The 22,280-nt window shown below is 46.6% G+C and overlaps 2 long non-coding RNA genes across 2 annotated transcripts in view; one reads left to right on the forward strand and one right to left on the reverse strand.

The window, feature by feature from the left end:
* LOC142818717 (uncharacterized) overlaps positions 1-22,280 on the forward strand; it is a 54,645-nt gene that overhangs the window by 31,806 nt on the left and 559 nt on the right. The window contains exons 2-3 of the long non-coding RNA XR_012896322.1: positions 14,300-14,373; positions 19,207-19,304. This is a non-coding gene — a long non-coding RNA (uncharacterized LOC142818717). The remainder of the gene's footprint in view (positions 1-14,299; positions 14,374-19,206; positions 19,305-22,280) is intronic.
* Positions 5,326-11,747, reverse strand: LOC142818718 (uncharacterized). The gene is made up of 3 exons (XR_012896324.1): positions 11,640-11,747; positions 6,217-6,362; positions 5,326-5,458 (listed from the first exon to the last, which is right to left on the reverse strand). It is a non-coding gene; the product is annotated as an uncharacterized LOC142818718 (long non-coding RNA).

The following is a 22,280-nucleotide window of genomic DNA, read 5'->3' on the forward strand; positions in this document are numbered from 1 at the left end:
TTATTTCCTATCCCTTTCCTAATAATTCCTAGCATCCTATTTGCCTTTGTGACCGCCGCTGCACGCTGTGTGGAAGTTTTCAGAGAACTGTCCACAATAATTCCAAGATCTTTCCTGATTTGTCGTAGCCAAATTAGCCCCCATCATACTGTACGTATAGTTGGGGTTATTTTTCCCAATGTGCATTACTTCACACTTGTCCACATTAAATTTCATTTGCCGTTTTGCTGCCCAATCACTGAGTTTGGTGAGATCATCTTGGAGTCCCTCACAGTCTGCTTCTGTCTTGACTATCCTAAACAGTTTTGTATAATATACAAACTTTACTACCTCACTGCTTACCCCTTTCTCCAGATCATTTATGAATAAGTTGAAAAGGATTGGTCCCAGGACTGAACCTTGGGGGACACCACTAGTTACCCCTCTCCAAACTGAAAATTTACCATTTATTCCTACCTTTTGTTTCCTGTCTTTTAACCAGTTCTCAATCCAAGAAAGGACCTTTCCTCTTATCCCATGGCCATGTAATTTACACAAGAGCCTTTGGTGAGGGACCTTGTCAAAGGCTTTCTGAAAATCCAAGTATACTATATCTACTGGATCCCCCTTGTCCGCATGTCTGTTAACCCCTTCAAAGAACTCTAACAGATTAGTAAGACAGGATTTCCCTTTACAGAAACCATGTTGACTTTTGTCCAACAAATTATGTTCTTCTACATGCTTCACAATTTTATTCTTTACTATTGTTTCGACTAATTTGCCCGGTACTGAAGTTAGACTTACCAGTCTGCAATTGCCAGGATCGCCTCTAGAGCCCTTTTTAAATATTGGTGTCACGTTGGCTACCTTCCAGTCATTAGGTACGTAAGCCGATTTAAAGGATAGGTTACAAACTACAGATAATAGCTCCACAATTTCCCATTTGAGTTCTTTTAGAACCCTTGGATGAATGCCATCCAGTCCCGGAGATTTGTTAACATTAAGTTTTTCTATTTGTTCCAAAACCTCCTCTAATGACACTTCAATCCGGGACAGTTCCTCAGATTCACCACCCACAAAGGACGGTGCAGATTCGAGAATCTCCCCAACGTCCTCAGCCGTGAAGACTGAAGCAAAGAAATCATTTAGTTTCTCTGCAATTGCTTTATCGTCCTTGATTGCTCCTTTTGTAGCTTGATCATCTAGGGGACCCACAGGTTTTTTAGCAGGCTTCCTGCTTCTAATGTACTTAAAAACATTTTGTTATTTCTTTTTGAGTTTTTGGCTAGCTGTTCCTCAAAATCTTTTTTTGCTTTTCTTATTACATTTTTACACTTGATTTGACAGTGTTTATGTTCCTTTCTATTTATCTCATTAGGATTGGACTTCCACTTCTTAAAAGATACCTTTTTGTCCCTCACTGCTTCTTTTACATGGTGGTTAAGCCACGGTGACACTGTTTTAGGTCTCTTGCTATGTTTTTTAATTTGGGGTATACATTTAAGTTGGGCCTCTATTATGGTGTCTTTAAAAAGTTTCCATGCAGCTTTCAGGGATTTGGCTCTAGTCACTGTGCCTTTTAATTTCTGTTTAACTAACCTCCTCATTTTTGTGTAATTCCCCTTTTTGAAATTAAATGCCAGGGTGCTGGACTGCTGAGGTGTTCTTCCCACCACAGGAATGTTGAATGTTATTATATTATGGTCACTATTCCCAAGCGGTCCTGTAACGGTTATTTCCTGGACCTGATCCTGCACTCCACTCCACTCCACCATCCAGTTTGTTCTTGTGGATTACAGTAAGTGATTTAGGCAGAGCTGACTAGAGAGGTTGAATGTATGGTATGAGAACATCAAGGCCTGTAGGCTTATCCTGTCTCCCAGGTCTTTTTCCCTTCTCAACCTAGTTCTTCCCTGTACCTTTCAGAGTGCTGTGTAGCCAGGTCTTAGTTAGACAGATAGTTCTTAGTTCATTTTGCTGAGTCAAATCTCCATGGGGTGCCATCTCTGCCTTCGCCAGCAGCTATGCTAATAGCTCTGCGGTGTCTCTGGAAGTGTTTGCTCAGGCTGACCAATGAGATTGAAAACAGCATTCCCAGCTGGCAGGTTCAATTCAGAAAAACTCCCCTGCCTCCTAGGATACACAGGACTATAGCTACAAAATAGCAGACAACTTGCCCCTTGAGTGAAGAGCTAGAAATAATGTGCCAGATCCTGCTCCAGTAGCACAAAGCTACTGAAACCCCACCTATGAAGGGGGACTCACAAGGGGTGGAGTGCCAGAATGAGGGCTCTGGGTTAGTTCTCTTACAGCCCTTCTTTGGGAGTGTGCTGGAAGCTGAGCACAGTGCCTTGGCACCCTGGCTATCCTCAGTTGTCAAACCCCATTGTTGAGGATGTTTGTAACAGCATGCAGCTTAGAACAACTGACTAGAAACTGTTGTAAGGTGTATTATGGTTCAACCTAGTCTCTGGGTGGCCACAGGATCAGATTGCTGAGAAGTCTTGTCATGATTTCCCTTTGCTAGCAGCTTTCATCATAGGATCTCAGGGTACGTCTACACTACAGAGAAGATCGAAGCTGCCGCTGTCGATCTTCCAGGGTTTGAATTAGCGGGTCTAGTGAAGACACACTAATTTGAACTGAGAGGGGTAGTCCAGCTTCCACGAGGAGTAAGGGAAGTCGAAGGAAGTGTGTTCTCCCTTCAACTTCCTGCAGTGTAGACAGCGCCAAAAGTCGAGTTAAGATACTTCTATTTCAGCTACACAATTAATGTAGCTGATGTTGCGAATCTTAATTCGACCTCCCGTAGTGTAGACATACCCCCAAAGTGCATCAGAAACCTTCAACCAAACTCAATCCTGGTGTAAGCTGGCTCAAGTCCCACTTAAGTGAATGGGAGTTACACCCATTAAAGTTACAGATAAAGCTGCAGATCACCCCATGAGGTAGGTTAGTGATTATTTCACCCACCTAAGGCAGCCACATTCGGTGGGGGGCGGGGAAGGAGTAGCTGCTGAACAGCAGAAAGCAACACCACATAACAGTTTTAGCACAGGATGAATGGACTAACAGAGCCACTTGGAACTGTACGCTGTCTCCAAATGACATTGGAGTTAGGTAAAAAGTAACCACCCAAGTGTGAACTTTTCCATATTACTGGGTTTATGTCCCTGTGCTTTCCAAAAATGCCTCGGGATCCTTACTGGCCACCAGTGGTCAAGACTTTGATTTGATCTCTCTTTCAAGTTATGGCCACTCTAGCAGTACAGCATATCCCAGCACTGGGCCGGGAGCAGCTCTTTCTGCAGCATCCAGGTCTACTTCCCTACAGGTCTCCCATCCAAACATGAGCTCACCTCTTTAGCACGAGTCTGGTTGGGGTCAGTGCATCTGGCATGACCATTTATCTTTGTCTCTCTCGCATACATGCATGCGCACGTACTCGTGTCCTGTCTGCTGTTTTCTTTCAGAGGAGACTCTTAGGTGGCCATTCTGCTCTTTCTGGGGTGGGGCAGGATGTACATCCTCTGTGTGCTGTGGGCCATAACTCTCCAAGGAGCCTCTGTGGATTCCCTGACTACTGCTGCCCGAGGTTACAAGATTTATAGACGTTGCTGCAGCCATAGCCAGCGGGCGAGGGTTCTCCAGGGAGAACTGCAGAAGCTGGGACCCTTTCTGAGAAGGATATTTTCTCTCTTCCTACATTCTGAGTAAACTATTATTTCCCCTTCCTCTTGTAATCCAGAGTCTCCTATAAACTTTAACTTACAACCATGTGGATTATTTTATTTGGATGTAAAAACTCCCATTTCTTCTCTTTTAAAAGAGACTCATTTCCTATGAACATTTTCATGAGCTTTACCTCTTCAGTCCAGGGTTGTTATGCCTGCAGCAACTGGAGCCTGAGGTCTCATTAATCAGCACTGGTGTTAGTACAAGCAGGCCTCAGCAGTTCCTTAGGCTATGTCCACACTGCGGACCATGCAGAGGCACAGGTGTACTGATGCAGCTGCTCCACTGAGGATTTCCTGTGTAACTGCTCTCAACTGCTCTGCCATTGGTATAATTAAATCACCTCCAATGAGCAGCAGGAGCTGTCAGTTGGAGAGCATCTCCTACCTACATGGCGCTGTCCACACTGGGGCTTTTGTTGAGGAAACTCAGGTCTGTCAGGGGTGTGGATAAAAACAGCGGTGTCAGGTAAGGTCTGGAGTGTAGTGTAGATACAGCCTCAGACTCTGAAATCCCCTTCTCTGCATGGAAAATCGCTACAGCTCCTTGCTTAGTGTGTGGTCCTTGCCCTTCCTCCTGTCTCAGGTCACTTTCACGCTTTGCCAGGTGTGTGGATGAAGACTCTGGCCAACAGAGATTGGGGTTTGCCTAGATCAGGATCCCAGGATCTCTTCCCCAGGCTCAAATTCAAATAGCCTGTATTGGCAGAGCAAGTTACACAAGTCAGAACGTTGAGGTCTCTGCAATACAGCAGGCAACTGCCTCACAGGGAGTTGCAGAGAGCAGCTCATTCCTCCTCTCTGAGCCCACCCCGTGGGACACTCCCCTCGGATCCAGCCAATGCAGAATAAGAGGATGTGCCACTGCCCAGCACCGCACACAATGACACTTTCTTTCCACAGAGCCTCTCCTTGGGAAGGAAGTGGGAAGCGAGGTGACCAGCCAGAGCTCAGCTGCAAAGAGGGGATCACTCTGCAATGCAGCTGCTGAAGGAGAACAGCAGGGAGAGGAAAACGCAAGCCCGTGTGCCTGCTGCTCCATCTGCACCCATCCTAACCCCACAGGACACACTGCACAGGCATTGGAAAAAGCCCGCCCAGGCTGGTTTTAACAGAGCTCTGCTCCAGGCTCTGATCCCTTCCCACCCCCCTTTGCAGAGAGTCTCCACACTTTGTGCAGTCTGTAGCAGAGACGCAAACATACATAAAGCACAGCTGGGGGGACAGTGGGATTTATTCAGAGTTCTTTGAGGTCACTTGGAGTCTAGTGATTCATTGGGCTTAACATCAAACCCAGTGTTTGTTTTCTTTCATCCTGCTTAGCCCCAGGTTAACACTTTCCACTGTAACAGGAATATATTGCAGCCTTTGTTTTGCTGTGTTAGCCCTGACTTCCTATTCTCCCATAACTGCCTGGGGGAAAACTAACTTTCATTTGGGCTTCTATCCTTAGGGCCGTGTGTATGTATTTTAAGGTTTGTGTCCATATGTCCATTAGCATCCCAAATCTGCAGCAGGAATCGATAATAAAAGTAATCTCTCTCTTTTCCATGATCTTTCCACTTTCCATTTTTATTTTGAACTGCAAGCTCAGACACTTGTGTTTTGAGAACTTTGTTTATTTTTAATTTTTTCAAGTGATTCAGATGTTTTGTGGTGAGTTGATGTTATGCACATAAAGGTGGGAGATCATGCTATTGTTGCTCTTATTCCCCAAGAATATCAGCCCAGAACCAACTCTTGCTCTGCAAGTGAAATGATCCGTGATAAATGTTCACTCAGAATAGATACTCCTGAGTTAGGTATGTACTGGACTATTTGCTGACATTATTATAGGCTACTAGAAGATTTACCTGGCATTGCTAGGGTCTGGCACGGGGGTGGGAGAAAAGGGGCATCCCACCAGCACTCTCGGGGCCTGCCCTCAGGTCGGAAGTGGGGGGACAACCTGGTGCTGGAGTGAGGCTTGGTGCTGAAAAGGGGCAGCCCATGCTAGACTCAAGGGAGGGAGAGTGGATCCTCCACTGGTGTTCCCTGGGCCCAGCCCAGGGATGGAGGGGTGGCTGCACAGGCATCCCGCTGCACTCCCTGGGCCAGGTGTGAGGCAAGAGGGAGCATGCAGCCCTCCCGCCAGTGCTCCCTGGCCCCAGCCCAGGATTGTGGGGGGTGCATAGGCGTTCTGCAAGCCCTCTCCAGGCCCAGCTCAGAGTTGGGTGGGGGGTGCAGGCTTCCCATTGACATTCCCTGGGCCTGGCCCATGTGGGGAGAGGTTGGCTGTACAGGCCAGCCAATTGCAGCCACACTGGGTGGCCCAGTGGTGCTGGTGGGGGGGACCAGTGGGAGCACCACTGGTGAGTCTGGGGGGGCTTGTGCTGCTTGGTCCTGATGGTGCTTCTGGGGGAGGGGGTTGTGGTGGTGGAGGTGCTGGTGGGACTTTCCCACCCATCCCCGGACCAACTTTGGGGCCAAGGGCCCAGGGGAGGGGTTTGAGCCAGGGACTTACCTGGGCCAGTGGCAGACAACATGGCAAGCCCCATCCCCAGCTGGCCTCCAGCTTGGTGGTGTGGCTGCCTCCATAGGTCATTCTGCAGTATAGCTGTCCCCACTGCAGACTGTCAGTATTGCATCCTTCATCTCTCTGCCCCCTCCCTGTCCATGTTATGGAAAACAATCAAATTCCAGGCATATTCTATTTTACCACTAACCAAATTCTGACATTGCTTTAAGTTAGGATAAGTGGAAGCTGCATACCAAATTTGGTGGTCCTACCGCTTACCGTTTAAGAGTTCTTGAACAAACAGACTCACAGAGACACACAAATTTCTAAATATATGTAGAGATTTATGCCATGAATAGAGCTGCCTGTGGCTTGTTTCAGTACGGTTGTTTGTGAGTGCTCAGCTACTGACAGTGGATTTGTTTTTTTTAAAAAAGCACTAAAGCGTTTGTTTAAAGGGGGAAAAAACACATTTAAAATGCATGTTGGTTTCTGTGACCTGAGGACAAAAATGTATCAGATTTGAGGCCTACTAACCTCGACAGTGTGTTTTAAGTTATCTAGGCAAGAAAAAACAAATGGTGAAGGAAGAAAGGACACAGTCTGTATCTCAGATACCTCTTCCAAATCTTTGAACAGCTAGGCATTGACTTCATAAGGAGGATTGTTCCTTTAACTGGATGGTAAGCTACATGATTAACAGTAAATGTAGCTGAATCCCTGCGCCCAATCCATCTCCCATTGAAGTCAGTTGGAGTCTTTCCACTTGCTCCAGTGGAAGTTGGATCAAATCCTACATTTGTCTAATGTGCAGGACTTAACACGCTAATTCGACACTATTGGCTTTTGTAGAGTTGATGATCGATTACATGTTAACTGCGTCTGAATTATTATATAAGCCAGGCTAAAGGAATCTTCATCTCTTTGGCATGGGTGAGTTCCATCTATGTGCTGCTGTTTAAGAGGGAGCTACTGTGTGTCTCTTGAAGTATAATTTCATATCGCAACAACAGATTTCCCAAGAAGCTGACTCACAAGATACATACTGATCTCCACATCAGTACTATGCCATTCCACTGTAGATGAATTGGGAGCATTTTCACCTCTAATCAGGTGTGTATTTGTAAGCTGAAAAATCATATCAGACTTTAGGTTAACCCTCTGGTTGAAATTTTAACCCAGCTTTTCAGTCAGTGGCTGTGCAGGTGGATGGTAAAAAACAACAACGCCACCCTTATCGCACTGTTCAGAAATTATGGGGAGAAATTTCACCTGACTGACATTCCCACTCTTAAAAGCGGAGGGTACGTCTACACTACAGCGCTAGTTCGAACTAACTTAGTTCGAATTAGTTAATTCGAACTAAGCTAGTTCGAACTAGCGCATCTAGAACTAAAAACTAGTTCGAACTAGCGTTTTGCTAGTTCGAACTAGCGCGTCCACACTGATTGGACGCAGGGGGGCATTTAAGGGCAGCTGAAACCGGTTCTGGCAGGGCATCAGGTCAGCAGTTGCTTTGTGTGGCTGCTGTCTGAGGCTATCTGAGGCTCGTGCTTAAAGGGACCCCCCCTGGACAGCCGGTTCTCAGCTTTTCCTGCTTGCTTGCCAACCTCGCCGAGGGACAGCAAAGCGTCGGTCTCTGTGCCCGTCTGTGTCGGTGCTTCCCTTCGGGGGGGCCGCCGCAGGTGGCAACATGGAGCCACGGCTCGCCCTGCACCTTCTGGTGCACGTTCTGGACTTGCTGCTGCAAGCCTGCCAGCAATGGCTCGAGGCTGCCTGGCACCACCTGGGGAACGTCAGCCCCCTGCCTCTCCGCCTGGCCGCCCTGGGGGCCGTGGAGGAGCCGCGGCGGCGCCCCGGCACCGGCGTGCCCCGCCGCATCTGGCGTCTGGACACCAGCAGCGACTGGTGGGACCGCATCGTCCTGGAGCACTGGGACGACCGACAGTGGACCCAGAACTTTAGGATGAGGAGGGACACCTTCCTGGAGCTCTGCGAGTGGCTCGCCCCTGCCCTGCAAAGAAGGGACACTCGCATGAGGCCCGCCATCCCCCTCCAGAAGCGGGTGGCCATCGCCCTCTGGAAGCTCTCCACGCCGGACAGCTACCGATCCGTCGGGAACCAGTTCGGCGTGGGGAGATCCACTGTCGGAGCAGTGCTCATGCAGGTACGGCGCTCGTCGGCCACCGAGCCGGGGGGGAGGGGGGCTGCGAGGAGGGGATGGGCCGCCCCAGGGACAAAGGGGGGGGCGGGAGGAGGCGAAAGCGCCCCGCACCGGAGGGGTCGGGCTGTCCCGGCCGTACTACACGCCGCCAGGGGGGTTGCTTCCGGGAGTGGGGCGCGGGGCACTGCCAGGGCACGCACGCTCCCAGCCACCCGGGCGCCCCACTGATTGACGCTTTGCTGTGTCTCTCTCCGCAGGTGGTCAAGGCCATCAACCGGGTGCTGCTCCGCAGGGTGGTCCGCCTCGCCAACCCGGATGCCGTCATCCGGGGATTCGGCGCCCTCGGCTTCCCCAACTGCGGGGGGGCCATCGACGGGACGCACATCCCCATCCGTGCCCCGGAACACCAGGCGTCCCGGTACGTGAACCGCAAGGGGTACTTCTCCGTCATCCTGCAGGCCGTATGTGACCACCGGGGACAGTTCACGGACATTAATGTGGGCTGGTCCGGCAAAGCACACGACGCCCGGGTGTACCGGAACTCCTCCGTGTGCCAGCGGCTGCAGGACGGGACCTTCTTCCCCGACCGCCACATCAGGGTCGGGGACGTGGACATGCCCGTCTGCCTGGTGGGGGATGCCGCCTACCCACTGCAGCCCTGGCTCATGAAGCCCTACACGGGACACCTCAATCCCTCCCGCCAGGCCTTCAATAACAGGCTGAGCAGGGCCCGCATCGTGGTGGAGGGGGCCTTCGGGCGACTGAAAGCCCGCTTTCGATGCCTCCTCACCCGTCTGGACCTGGCCGAGCACAACATCCCTCCCGTGGTGGCGGCATGTTGTGTGCTCCACAATTTGTGTGAGCGGAAGGGGGAGGCTTTCTTGCCAGCCTGGATGGCTGAGGCTGACCGCATGGCTGGACACTACGGTCAGCCCCGCACCGCCGCCGTCCGGGAAGCCCAGCGGGGGGCCATCCGGATCCGGGAAGCCCTGCGGGAGAGCTTCCAGGTGGAGGAGGAGGAGGACTGACCTCTCCCTGCATGCCCCACCGGGGCCTTCTTCCACCCTACCCCCCCCTTCCCCTTTCCCCTCCCTATCTACTGTACAATAAAGACACCTGTTTTTCAAACAAAAACGTCTGTTTATTTCAGAGAACTGGGGTGGGGGAGGGAGGAATGAAGGTGGGAGAAGGGAGGGGGAAACCTGGGACGAGGGAGCTGGAAGGGGAGGGGAGGGAAGGGAGGAAGGGAAAGGAAAGCTCAGGGGTGGGAGTCTGGGTGCCTCTCCCGTCTCGCCACACTGCGGGTCCGGGGGCGTCGGTGGGGAATGGTTGTGGAGGGGGGGGCAGAGAGGACAGGGGGTGTGGAGGAAGCAGGAGCGGAAGCAGGAGCGGAAGCAGGAGGAGCAGGAGGAGCAGGGGGAGCAAGAGGGGGAGCAGGGGGAGCAAGAGGGGGAGCAAGAGGGGGAGCAGGGGGAGGAGGAAATGGAAAGCGGTCTAGCAGGCTCTGGAGGTGGCCTCGCAGGGCACGGCCCTGCTCCTCCAGGGCCTCCAGACTCCTCTGGCGCAGCCTGAGGTCCTCCTGGACCCAGTGGTCCTGGAGACGGAGCTGTCGGTCCAGGAACCGGAGATGCCGCCTCTGGTAGTCCTCCTGGTTCCTGGCTGTCCTGCTTGCCCGGGCGCGGGCGGCTGCTGCAGGCGGTGTGGTGCGCCCTGCAGTCCCCGGTGCTGCAGCTGTGGTGCAAGAAGACCAGCGGTCAATTACCCCAGGGGCCCAGGTGTGTGAAACCCAGCTCCCCTCTGCAAGGCCAGGGCCCCTGCAGGATCCCCAGCTGCTGCTCCGTAGTGGGCAAGGCCCAGGCGCACGGTCCCGGGGCTCCCTCTCGCCCCAGCCCCCCGTACACATAAGGGGAACACGAGGGTACTCACAGGTGGATGCCTCCCCGGCCTCTGATGATGCAGGCGAGCGGCTCTGTGGGGTGCCTCGGGGGTCCCGGGTCCTGGGAAGGCTGGCAGCAGGCTCCTGGCTCTCAGAGCCCTCTTCCTCCTCCTCGGTGTCCAGGAGCGGTCCCTCTGCCCCGGGGTCAATCACGTCCCGGGGGGCAGGGACGGCATGAGGCCCCAGGATGCGGTCCAGGGCATGGAAGTGGGGGCAGGCCTCCGGGTCAGCCCCTGGCAGGCAGGCCCGGGAGTAGGACTGCCGCAAGTCTTTAATCTTGCAGCGCACCTGCTCCCGGCTGCGCTGGTGGCCCCTGGCGGCCAGGCTGGCAGCCATGCGTCCATAGACGGCCGCGTTCCGGTGGCTAGTGCGGAGATCGTGGACATTTGAGGCTTCCCCCCAAACCTCGATGAGGTCCACGATCTCCGCACTTGACCAGGCGGGCGCCCGCCTTTTGCGCCCCCGGGCAGGCTCCCGGGAGCCGCCAGGCTGGTCGTGGGGAGCAGTGGAGGGCTGGGAGCCCTCGGATGGCTGGCTCATCCTGTGGCAGGTGCAGGCTGTGCAGGCACGGGTGCTGGCAGCCTTGCAACTGGCACAAAGTGAGTAGCCAGCCCGTGGCCCTTTAAGGGCTCCGGGGCCGGGAGGGGGGCAATAGAGTTTCCCTGGTGTTGGCCAGAGTGGCCACCAGGGAAACCTGGGAAGCCTTAGCCTCCCACTAGTTCGAACTAAAGGGCTACACAGCCCTTAGTTCGAACTAGCTAGTTCGAACTAGGCGTTAGTCCTCGTAAAATGAGGTTTACCTAGTTCGAACTAAGCGCTCCGTTAGTTCGAATTAAGTTCGAACTAACGGAGCGCTAGTGTAGCGCATAGGAAAGTTAGTTCGAACTAACGTCCGTTAGTTCGAACTAACTTTCTAGTGTAGACATACCCAAATGGATTATAATGCTCAAGGCAGTGTGTAAGCTACCATTCAACTTGACTGTACGCTGAAGAACCAGGATTTAAACACTCTGTAAAGCATTTACAAATGTTCATAGCTTATTCTAATTACTCCTTCAGTAGCCTGCTCTTATCAGCCAGGTCTGTACTGCCCATTCTAATGCATTATTTTAAGCAACTCAGTCCCTGTCTATTAAAATGAACATCATTTCATCCCTCTGCTGCATACTGTAAATTTTACACACATTGAACCTTGTTGGTTAGGCCTGAAACCTCTGTCCCTTATCATTTCCCTGAAACTGTAATGAGTGCCTTATCTAAGGAACAGTATAGAGATTGCTGATTTATCAAGCAAGAGGAATAAAGACAGAGCTCGTTACAGTCACTTACAGTCAGAGAGCCTTAAGGTTTCAGCCCTGAGGTCCTCACTCAGGTTTTACTCTGTCCTTATTCGACCAAAATGTCAACTGATTTTAATGGAAGTTCTGCCTAAAGAAGAGTGAGGTAAGATCTCAGTTGCTGGTTCAGTATGTACTGTAGGTGTACTTTAACCCATGACCTGTCCTATACCTTGACTTTTCCTTGTTTTTTTATCTTGTGTATCTGACACCCTCCCTTTCACTGCTTACATAAGAAAATAGTTTGTGCTGTCAACAAGTCTGTTTAACCTTTAATAAAAATAATTAGTAACTAAAATCAAGGGACCAACTTCTGAAGCCCTTACTTGGGCAAAATTCCCATTAAAGCCAATAGTAACTTTGCATCAGTGAGGACTATAAAATTCTCTGAATTTTTCTCAAAGTTCTATAGAAAAACAACAAAGAATAACATAGGCAATAAGGAAAGAGAAACAAATAATGGGACCTCACTGGAAATTGTATTTAGTGGAGGATCTGTTTGACGAGACCAGTTTTTTTTAAGTCTCGTTTTCATGTGTGGAAATGTCAATTCTGAGCATATGTTTGCGTCCCTGGAGTCCTGTTCAGACATTAAAGAAACATTTTCTAATTCAAAAGATAAACACTTCTGTTGGAGTTGAGGGATGGAAACTGTTTTCATTGCAGCAGGTGCTGCCTATTAGTTCTACTAGAATTAAACACCCTAAGCTGGGCTTTAAATGAGATGCATAATCAAGCCCTTACATCATTGTGAGATGTACTGTACTCGAACCTCTTGCTTGTTGAGACTATATTTCCTTCATGAAGCATCCTGTTTTGCAATCCTCTGAATTCCCCATGTGCCATACAGTACTAGGGATTTCATCACATCCTGGGCACACAGGCTATATTTTCTGCAGAAGACTGAAAGTGCATGTGAATGGGGGAAAATATCAAGCCAATGATTTCCTTAGTTTTTTTGGTGGAAACTTGTTGTCTATAAAAGTTGGCTTTATTTTTTCCCTTTACTTGTTTGCACTGTTCCCAGTCTGGACTGTGGACTTGAATGTGTCTGAGTTTGATGACTGCATCCTTTTTAGGAGGAGATCATAGTTCATATATGTTCTGTTGCTTCAGGTCACATCTTGTTCTTAAATGCCCTTGGCTGTGTTATTTCTTCCTTTGCTCTGTGTTCATCTGTGTATGCCATGGACAAAATGTCTGTCTGAAATATTTTGTCACTGTGTTGTAGATTAAAATCCTTAAGGAGTTTAATCAACGTAAATGGATTTACTTAGGAATTACATGGACATAATTAAGGGAATGATAAAGTTCTTGGTATTTCTACTTAATTTTATGTCTTCCTTCTTACCTTTCTATATTCATTCTGGTTCAGATTTTGGACGTCACTGGAATTGTTCTGGATTAATGTTAGGGTGACTATATTTTTCAAAGGGAAAATGTATAGGTGCCAGCTTTCTCTGGACCTGGTGCTCAACCACCTGCTCCACCCTCACTGGACCCATCCCCTAAGTTCCTGCCCCTTTCCCACCTCCTCCCACCTCTTTCTGACCCCTAAGCATGCCCCATCTCTGCTCCTCCCTATTCCTCCCAGAGCTAAACAGCTGATCATGACAGTTAGGAGTCACTGGGATAGAGGAGGAGTTGATTGGTGGGGCTGCCAGCAAATGACAGGCACTGCTGGGAGTGAGATGGCACCCAACTTCCATGGATTCTCCAGTCCCAGGATCCCCTTAGAGTTTATGCCTACAGGAAATTGGGACATCACATGCTGATGTTTTCCCACCTTCCTTAGGGCTAGCCCAAATCCCCTTCCCCACATAGGGTGCAGGCACTAGGGTGACCATATTTCCCCAAAGCTGGGGTGGTTGTCACTACTCGCTTGAGCCCTCCCTGCTTTCCCTGCCTGCACAAGACTGGCATTGCTGCTCACCCCCCCTGCATGGTCCTCTGTACCCCTCTTGGCAAGAGCTAATGGGACAAATGTCCATTTTTGTTGAAAAAGTCAGCCCGGCTGGGACAGGGTTTAGTAAAGGAACTGTCCTGGCCAGCAGTGAAAGTAAATTAACTTTTCTTACAGGTACTGTCCTATTGCAGCCCAGCTCCCTGCCAGCTCTTTAAATAGCTCCCGGCTGGCTTTTGGCACAGTTCAGCCAGCTCTTGCTGGAACTGCGCACCTGGGCGCATCCACTTACTTTCACTTCTGATCCTTGCCAAAATGGGATGTATGGTCACCCTAATTAACGTGGATGTGGCTGAGACCAGACACTGGCCTTGATTCTGTTCAAGGCATGTTCCTTTGAAGCACAGACTGCCTGTTATGCTCTGAAACAGTTTCCATTTTCACAGAATATATTACAATCACAGTAGAATTTATGCCAGTTGAATGACAAAACTCATGTCATTTGCAAGTGCTTAAAAAAGCCCCCCCATCCCTGAAAGACAAACATTTTGCCGTGTAAATGGCTCGTTGTCGGCAGAAGCGCTCTCCTGTTGACAACCCGAACCCTGCTCATAGGGAGTGGAAGTATTTTGTTGACAAAATAGTGCTGACAAACAACGTTTACACTACCTGACTTTTAGCAACATGGCCATGTCACTAAAAGTTGTGTAGTATAGACAAAGCTTTAGGGTTAACTTTCTGTTCTTCAGTTTCAGGAACATTAAGCTACTCAATACATCAAAGAAAAATGGGATCATTCCAACTTTTGCTGAAATTCAAAAAGGTACGGTGCCATCTTTCTTGTTTAATTGGACTGGTCACTCACTGGTTGGCAATCTTGAAATTCTGGGTAAAATCTATCTTATCTGGTCAGTGCGAGCAAAGCGGGGGAGTGATGCGTTTGCAGCAAAAGACTGCCAGTGAATGTATTTGGGCCATAACTATATTTGTTCAGAGCTTAGGATTCCTTATTGGGTGTGTGTGAGGGGGGTAGAAAAAAGGAAGGGCCTTACGACATGGTCTAATCTAAGTGAACGTGTTTCCAGTTTTAAAGTATCTTTCTGCAACAGAAAGAGGCAGTTTTTCCTAATCCCACTAGGGGGTGGGTGCAGTTTGGACAAGGCAACTTTGTGGCTGGTAACTAACTTGGCAAAAAATACAACACACAGGAGCCTGAATGCTAATTAACCACCTAAAAAGAATGGTGTAGTTGCCAGAAGGGCAGTTTGGTGCTTAAAGTGTTTTAACTTTGAGATGGACACACTTTCTCTCTCTCTCTTTCTTAAGCAATCCAAACTCCTTAATTTTTAGCTATGATGGATCTTAAAAATAAATAAGCTAAAAGTTTTCCTATTCCAGTGACTTAAAACAAAGAAAAAGAGGGGGGGAAAAATCCCATACTAACTGACTAATGGAAAATCATGGGTTCCCACGTTCCATCAGGGTCAGAGCTGTAGAGCTTATAGAATGGGTGTTAAATGCAGATGGCAGAAATTGGACAAATTGTAGATTTGATTATATTTTTTTTTATCAGGTGAAATGTTGCAAAATCACTGTTGGTTTAAAAAAAAGAATCAAGCACAAACAAACAAAAAACCCTAACAGCCCTTGATTGTGAATTCCACTTTGGATGATGGAAAGTGACATGTCCATAAAATAAATATCTACAGGTTAGAGAGAATCTGATTAATCACTTTAGTTTCAGTAGCCTTGGGAGCTAACTTTCCCCAGACCCTTTTCAAAGACAGGGACTCAAAGATTATCATTCTACTCTTATTATTTTCCCTGATCTACTGGTTTGGGGGCTGCTAACTTTAATGCGCTATAACAATTAATGATGAGGAGTTGATTACAGAATCTTGGTTTAAAGCAAAGCTTCCTGATTCAGTTCCTTGATCCCCTAACATTTATCCAAGAAGACAGGGGAGAAAGATGGAAGAGACAATAAACACAAAGTTTACATCTAGACTGGCATAATTTTCCGGAAATGCTTTTAACGGAAAAGTTTTCCGTTAAAAGCATTTTCGGAACAGAGCGTCTAGATTGGCATAGACGCTTTTCCGCAAAAGCACTTTTTGCGGAAAAGCATCTGTGCCAATCTAGTCACACTTTTCCGCAAAAAAGCCCCGATTGCCATTTTCACGATCGGGGCTTTTTTGCGGAAAACAAATCTGAGCTCTCTACACTGGCCCTTTTGCGCAAAAGTTTTGCGCAAAAGGACTTTTGCCTGAACGGGAGCAGCATAGTATTTCCGCAAGAACACTGACAATCTTACATGACAGCTGGCAAGTTTTTCCGGAAAAGCGGCTGATTTTCCGGAAAAACTGGCCAGTCTAGACACAGCCAAAAAGACTAAAGGTCTCAGAATGAGAGATTCTTTAGGAAGAAATTAAACAGATTAGGGTTATTGAACGAAATTAAAAGGATCAGGATTATTTTAAGCAAAATGCAGGACAATGTAGCACTTTAAAGACTAACAAGATGGTTTATTAGATGATGAGCTTTCGTGGGCCAGACCCACTTCTGGGTCTGGCCCACGAAAGCTCATCATCTAATAAACCATCTTGTTAGTCTTTAAAGTGCTACATTGTCCTGCATTTTGCTTCAGCTACCCCAGACTAACACGGCTACATTTCTATCACTATTCTAGGATTATTTTAGAAATGAATATGACAAGGAAAGAGGGACAGAGCTCTGTGAAATAATGAAAAACTCAGGGAAAGAATCCTGTGTGACTTCTTCCATAATAAAAGAAGATACCAAATTAAATCTGAAAAGTAACACATTTAAGAAGAGAAATAAAAGGAGCTTCCATTTAATTAAATGTTAAATTAATTTGGTGAACCCAGTGCTGCAGGCTACAGTAAGGATCCTGAGATATGATCTGTTAATAAACATATTACTGGAAGTTACATTAGTCAGGATACAAAGGCAATGACACGGGATATCAATCCTCAGGCTTCAGGACATGAGCAGATCACCAGCTGGTATCAAGGAAACATTTCTCTGCAACAGTTTTAATTAAAATGGGATAATATTAGTAATTGTGGTATAGTTTTGCAGAACTGTCCAGGTACAGGATATAATAGTGCAGTTGACCCAGATGCATTATGGTTGGGGAGGTTTAACCTTCCTTTTTTTCAAGCATCCTGGATTGCCCACATCTGGAGACAGAATATAAGAGTAAGTAGATTGTTGGGTCTCTTCCAGCACAGCAGTTTCTATAACCAGTGCTAATCTAGATCCTTGGCAATTTATGAGTGATGGAAGAGCTTTGCTGCTTATGTAGCCATGACTATTGAAATTTTACATAGCATTGTCCTACGGCTTTGTGGAATCTCACATATGGTGTTCAATCCACACCCGCTACAACCCTGCTGAAGTCAGTGGAGCTGCATCAAGCATGACTTTGGTCTGCTGTCTCTAATAAACATTTGTGTTCTCTATTGTCATGATTAAAGCTTGATGTGAGAGCTGTGAAAAGCTTTCTCCCGAGTTGTGGGTTGTGCTCTTTCTCAGAGAAGAGTGCCCCATATCATTGTCAACCAGTTTTCTCAGTTGTTAGGTCTAATGGAGTTTGTATCTTTAAAAAAATTATAAAAAAAGGAAGACAATGTGCAGAATAGACAGTTGAAGAGGCAAACATGATTGGCATGCTACTGTCAATAACTAGGGTAATGTACAAGGTATATGGGTATGGGATATGTGGCATTATGGATAAAGAACTAATTGGGTGGTGGAAAGCATATTGCAATGGTGCAAGATAGGAGGAGAAGTGGCATATGATAGATACTTTTATATGCACAGTTTAATTTCATCCTGCACTTAAATGATGTAGAAAAAGACACAATTGCTAATATGGTCAACACTAAACTAACAGGATGAGCAAATGACATAGGGCAAAGGAATTCAAATATGAAAGATCTGTGGAGGCATGAAGAAGGGTAGACAAAAGGCTCATACCTATACATCTGAGGCCTGAATTACAGGAATTTATGGGTGGTCTGACCCGACTGAAGTCTGTTGAGTTGCTGCTGCCAACACTAAGCTTAGGATGTCTACCCTTAAGATTCGATAGCGATGAAGCTGTATTGCTGCTGCTGTAATGCATCAGTGCAGACCTTATCTACACACACCAATGAGAGGGATTCTCCCAGAAGCCTAGGTAACCCGCTTCTCTGAGAGGTTGTAGCTAGGCCAATAGAAGAATTCTTCTGTCAACTTAGCTCTGTCTGCATGGGGGTTTCAGTCTCTCAGGATTGTGGGATTTTCATACCCCGCGAGATGCAGCTATGCTGAAGTAAATTCCCTAAAGATAGACTAGGCCTTAGTCTGAAGTACCCCAAGAGGTGGACCTAGCAGTGTAGCTGGAACCCTTAAACTGCAGTCCAAATGACTTATGACCATGGTTCAAAAGACATATTGGGAGAGATCAGACAGGGTACGCTGGTAAAACACATGCCAAAATATATTATTCTAAACATTCGTAGTCTCAACTACACTACCTGTCCACTACTGGGCTCTATTTCAGGTATTATATGTCAGAAAGGACAGCAAGAGGAAAGGGAAGGTCTAGAAGATATGTAGCAAGGTGGCTTGTAGCTTTAAGGGACAAAGATATCTTGAGCTAGTCAGCCATGTTCAGTTAGCATGTGTGCATGCTTGACAGCTGCTTGCAGCTGGGGCTTGGGGCTTGGAGGTCCTGACTTGGAGGTCTCTCATTCCAGCTCCCCCCCTTGACCCAGACAGTCAGCAGGCTACATTCTCATCTAGTAGCCCTTTTGGTTGGGCCCTATAGCCTCATGGTCCATGGTGCCATTGCCCCATTGTGGTTATGCCACTCTTCTGGATCATGGCCTTAGTCTGTACATTGCATATGGGTAAAATCAACATGTACATATATATCTGAGAGAAAATAAATTCAATGATCAGGCAGAAGGTCTTATGTGGAGACTGCCTGGAAGTTAACAAATAGCTCCTGCTTTTCACACTGAAAAAGGATGTGAAGCTAGGGCAGGTAGACCATCAGCACCAGGAAGCATGTGGGTCAAGGTGTAGTGTCTCAGAGGGAAGGCCTTGTCTACGTCAGTGGTGACAACCAAACCTTGTAGGTCAGGAGCTTCAGTGGCATGAGTGTAGGGGAAGACTTACTCTCCAACTCCCCACCCCACAAGTAGCACCTCCTCTCTTTGTCACAGTGTTTGTGGGTGCAGGGTGCAACCAGACCTCCCACACCATCCAGATCTTCCACCTCAAGATCAGGGCCTTCCCTATGTTTTAAATAGCACTCTGCCCCTCCCCCAATACCCTCAGAAACGGTACAATATTTTCTGGAAACTGGCAAAACCTGTTAATATTGTATGCAATAGGAGGAAATGAAAATGCATCATAATATCAAAGATGTACTCTTTTGGGGAACTTTATTGTACGCTTGCTGGTAAATGGATTCTGAAAGCCAATAGGCTTCTCCCATCCCATGTTTTAATTGATGGCTCAACATGCACATGAATGAATGATGAATACAGGCAGATATTTTAGTTTCGAAGAAGGAAGAGAGGTTCTGAATAGAGAGAGCTATCATCATAAGGGTGACCGTTAAAGTTGTAATCTGTTGTAGAGGGAGAAGGCGAGAGGATGTTGGTCTGAGTGACTTCCATCAAAAGGGCACATGAAGGAGGAAGACCCACCAAAAGAGACTGGAGCTGTGCCTGAAAGGTAGGAGGAGACATAAAAGATGATGTCATGAAAACCCAGGGAAGACAGCATTTCAAGGAGAGCGTGGTTGGCAGTGTCAAAGGCATCAAAAAGGCTGAGGAAGATGAGGATGGAGGGTAAAGATGGAAAACTTCATGATGCTCAGTGTCTCCTATTCTTTTTATTTGTGAGGTTATATTTTTTTCTTCCTGTGGTACTTGCATAAGGCTGGATTCTGCGGCCCTTCCACAGAGTAATATCTTACTCTTGAAGCGGTCCTGTTTATTTGAACTGGATTCTACACAGACTAAGGGTCAGGGTTTTTTTTTTAAGGTATTTAGATTGAAATGAGTGGGAGTTAGCTATCTAGGTAGCTTTAAAAATCTGTCCCTAAAGTACAACTCCTTGTGAGTGTGGGTGGCAGAATTTGGCCTTAATGAAGTGAAAAATCTGGATGGCTTAACTCACATTGCAGATGATACTGCTTTTAGGGCCTAATCCTTAACATAGCATCAATCAAGCAGTTGGAACTACACAAAGTTGGCCCACGGAGTTTGCATGCATGTGCAGTGTGCTTGCCCTGCATCTTGAAAGAAAGAGACTGTTTTCTCCCTTTTAATATCTTGTCATATAATTCGCCCACAGGCAAGTCTTTTCTTGATCTGGCGATATATATGTGAAACTGAAACTATGGTTTACAAAGAACCGTCTCAACCAGTCACCAAGTTAAGAGCTGTAAAAACAAGAAAAACAGTAATCCAACTCTTCTTGGAAGCCAAATCAAACCATAGTGAAATACAGATCTCTTGACAGCTGTCCAAGAAATTGAAAACAATCTGTCATGAAACAAATGCCTTTAAATCAACAAATCAAGAACCAAATAAATATCAAGTGAGATTAATCACTTTCAATTGTTCCAAGTTATTTTTTTTTAAAGAGGTAGGGTAAGGGGGAATTAATCTTGCAGACTTTATGTACGTTTTTTTCCAAGGGCAGCAGTTATCCAAGTCAGTAAAAATGAGGTAATTTATATTGCAAAACTCTTTGGATGAGAACAAGACTCACAAACTATAATCCTAACCTACATCTACCCACAGCAGAAAATTGGGAGAATAGCAGCTTGTGTGTTTATTCTTCCTAGCAGAAAACAATTGACTTTTCAGGACTTATTTCATAATGACTGACTGAAAGCAGAGGACTTTGGAGATGATTTACAGGCCAGAAACATCAGGGTGGTTGTGGATTCCTGGGGGCTTGTGTTGTATTTTCTTACCTCACACTTAAACTGAATGACACGCTGAACTGGGAACTAAAAAACTTTGTGATGCAGGAGCTCTAAAGCACTGATTTGTGATACAGAGAGAATGGGAAGATAGCTGTCATCTTTTTTTTTCTGTTAAGATTCTTTTTTATTTTATGATGGTAGCATCTAGGGGCCATGGCCTGACTGCGGTAGGCAGTTTATGCAATGAACATTCCCTTCTCCAAATAATTTATAGTTTATATTTAATTCCAGTTCAAGAAGTCAATTAGCAGAAAGCTGTGGGAGATTCTAAGTGGAAGCTGCATAGTAAAATGGGGAGAGACACAGACTGGTGCTAAGGATGCTACTGTCATCTATAACAGAATAAATAAAGTGCCTTGCTCAGTGTTTGAAGAATGTGATGCTTTCTGTGATATTTTCCCATTGTCCCATGATAGGATTGGGAATGAGACGATCCAGGGAGTGGAAATAAAGCGGGATTTTGTTACAATGCAGAGATTTAATAAGACTTTCATAAATCTCAATCTTTGGGACCTTTTTCCAAACAAACTAGATAAATTGCAGAGCAACTTAAATAATAAGTACCCCATAATCGTCACTTGCTAAAACATGAAAACTGACCTCATTATTTGTATTCCAGACTATTGAGAACAAATATACAAAATAAATTCAATTCCCATGTCTTTATACATATATTGTGCACTTGTGTATATATGAAGACACAGGAATTGATTTTATTTAATATATTCTTACTAGTTTTGTAAAATAGACATGTATATTTGATATATGTTTACATGAAGTTGGTTGCTAATAATTGTTCCATACTGTACTTGATTTTTACCACTTTGCCAAAGCAGATATTCCCAACATCTAGTTAAGGATTCTGAGTCGCATAATTCATAAGGAACTTCCAGTGCTAAGTACTTCTTTAATTAGAAGTACAATTAGAGGGCATTCACAACACCATTACTATGATCCAGGAAAGTCCCTTGCAAGTCAATGGGAGTACTCAGGTATTTAGAGATGAACATGTGTTTCAGCATTTTATTGGGTAGAGACCCATGTGCACTTAAAAAAAAAAGTGTTAATTATAAAAGTAACTTGTTAAAATTACATCATAACACGATTCCAGATCAGAATGTTCCGTTTGCAGGTCAAAAGATGATTTGTCTAGCAGCCAGCACAGCAAACTCAGCCTGGGATCTTTTCTTATTTCTGACCATCACAACTGATCATTGATGCTGTGGAAGAGCTGTTTGTGAGAGAAGGCATTAGTGAAAACATGGTTCCTGCATTTGGTCTAAATATGATCAGGTTTGGGCTCAGTCTGATTTTGTTTGGCAAGCTTGGCAATGATATCCTGCAGTCCTCAGGACCCCAGAGTCTGAACATAGGTGTGCCAAGCAGCAGCATTCTTATGGAAGGCATTTGTCTTGAAGGGTTGCAGATGGAGATAGCTAAGGCCAGGACTTTGAATTCACTCTGGAAATGAACAGGGAGCCTGCAAAGTATGTGGAGAAGTAGGTTGCTAAGAGATGAGCGAGTACTTGCTTCTGTGTAATCTTGATCTATAACCCCGACACAGAAGAACTTGCAATAGTCTAACCCAGACGTGAAAAAGAAATAGATCTTTGTGGTAGAGGAGAGTGTTGGAAGCCCTCAGTCAGATGTGAGACCAGTGTATTGGCCAGCTCCTCTATGTGTTTTCCTCTAACCATCATCATCATTTTTCT

Source organism: Pelodiscus sinensis, chromosome 17 (genome assembly GCF_049634645.1).
Source record: "Pelodiscus sinensis isolate JC-2024 chromosome 17, ASM4963464v1, whole genome shotgun sequence".
In the NCBI taxonomy this organism is placed as follows: domain Eukaryota; kingdom Metazoa; phylum Chordata; order Testudines; family Trionychidae; genus Pelodiscus; species Pelodiscus sinensis.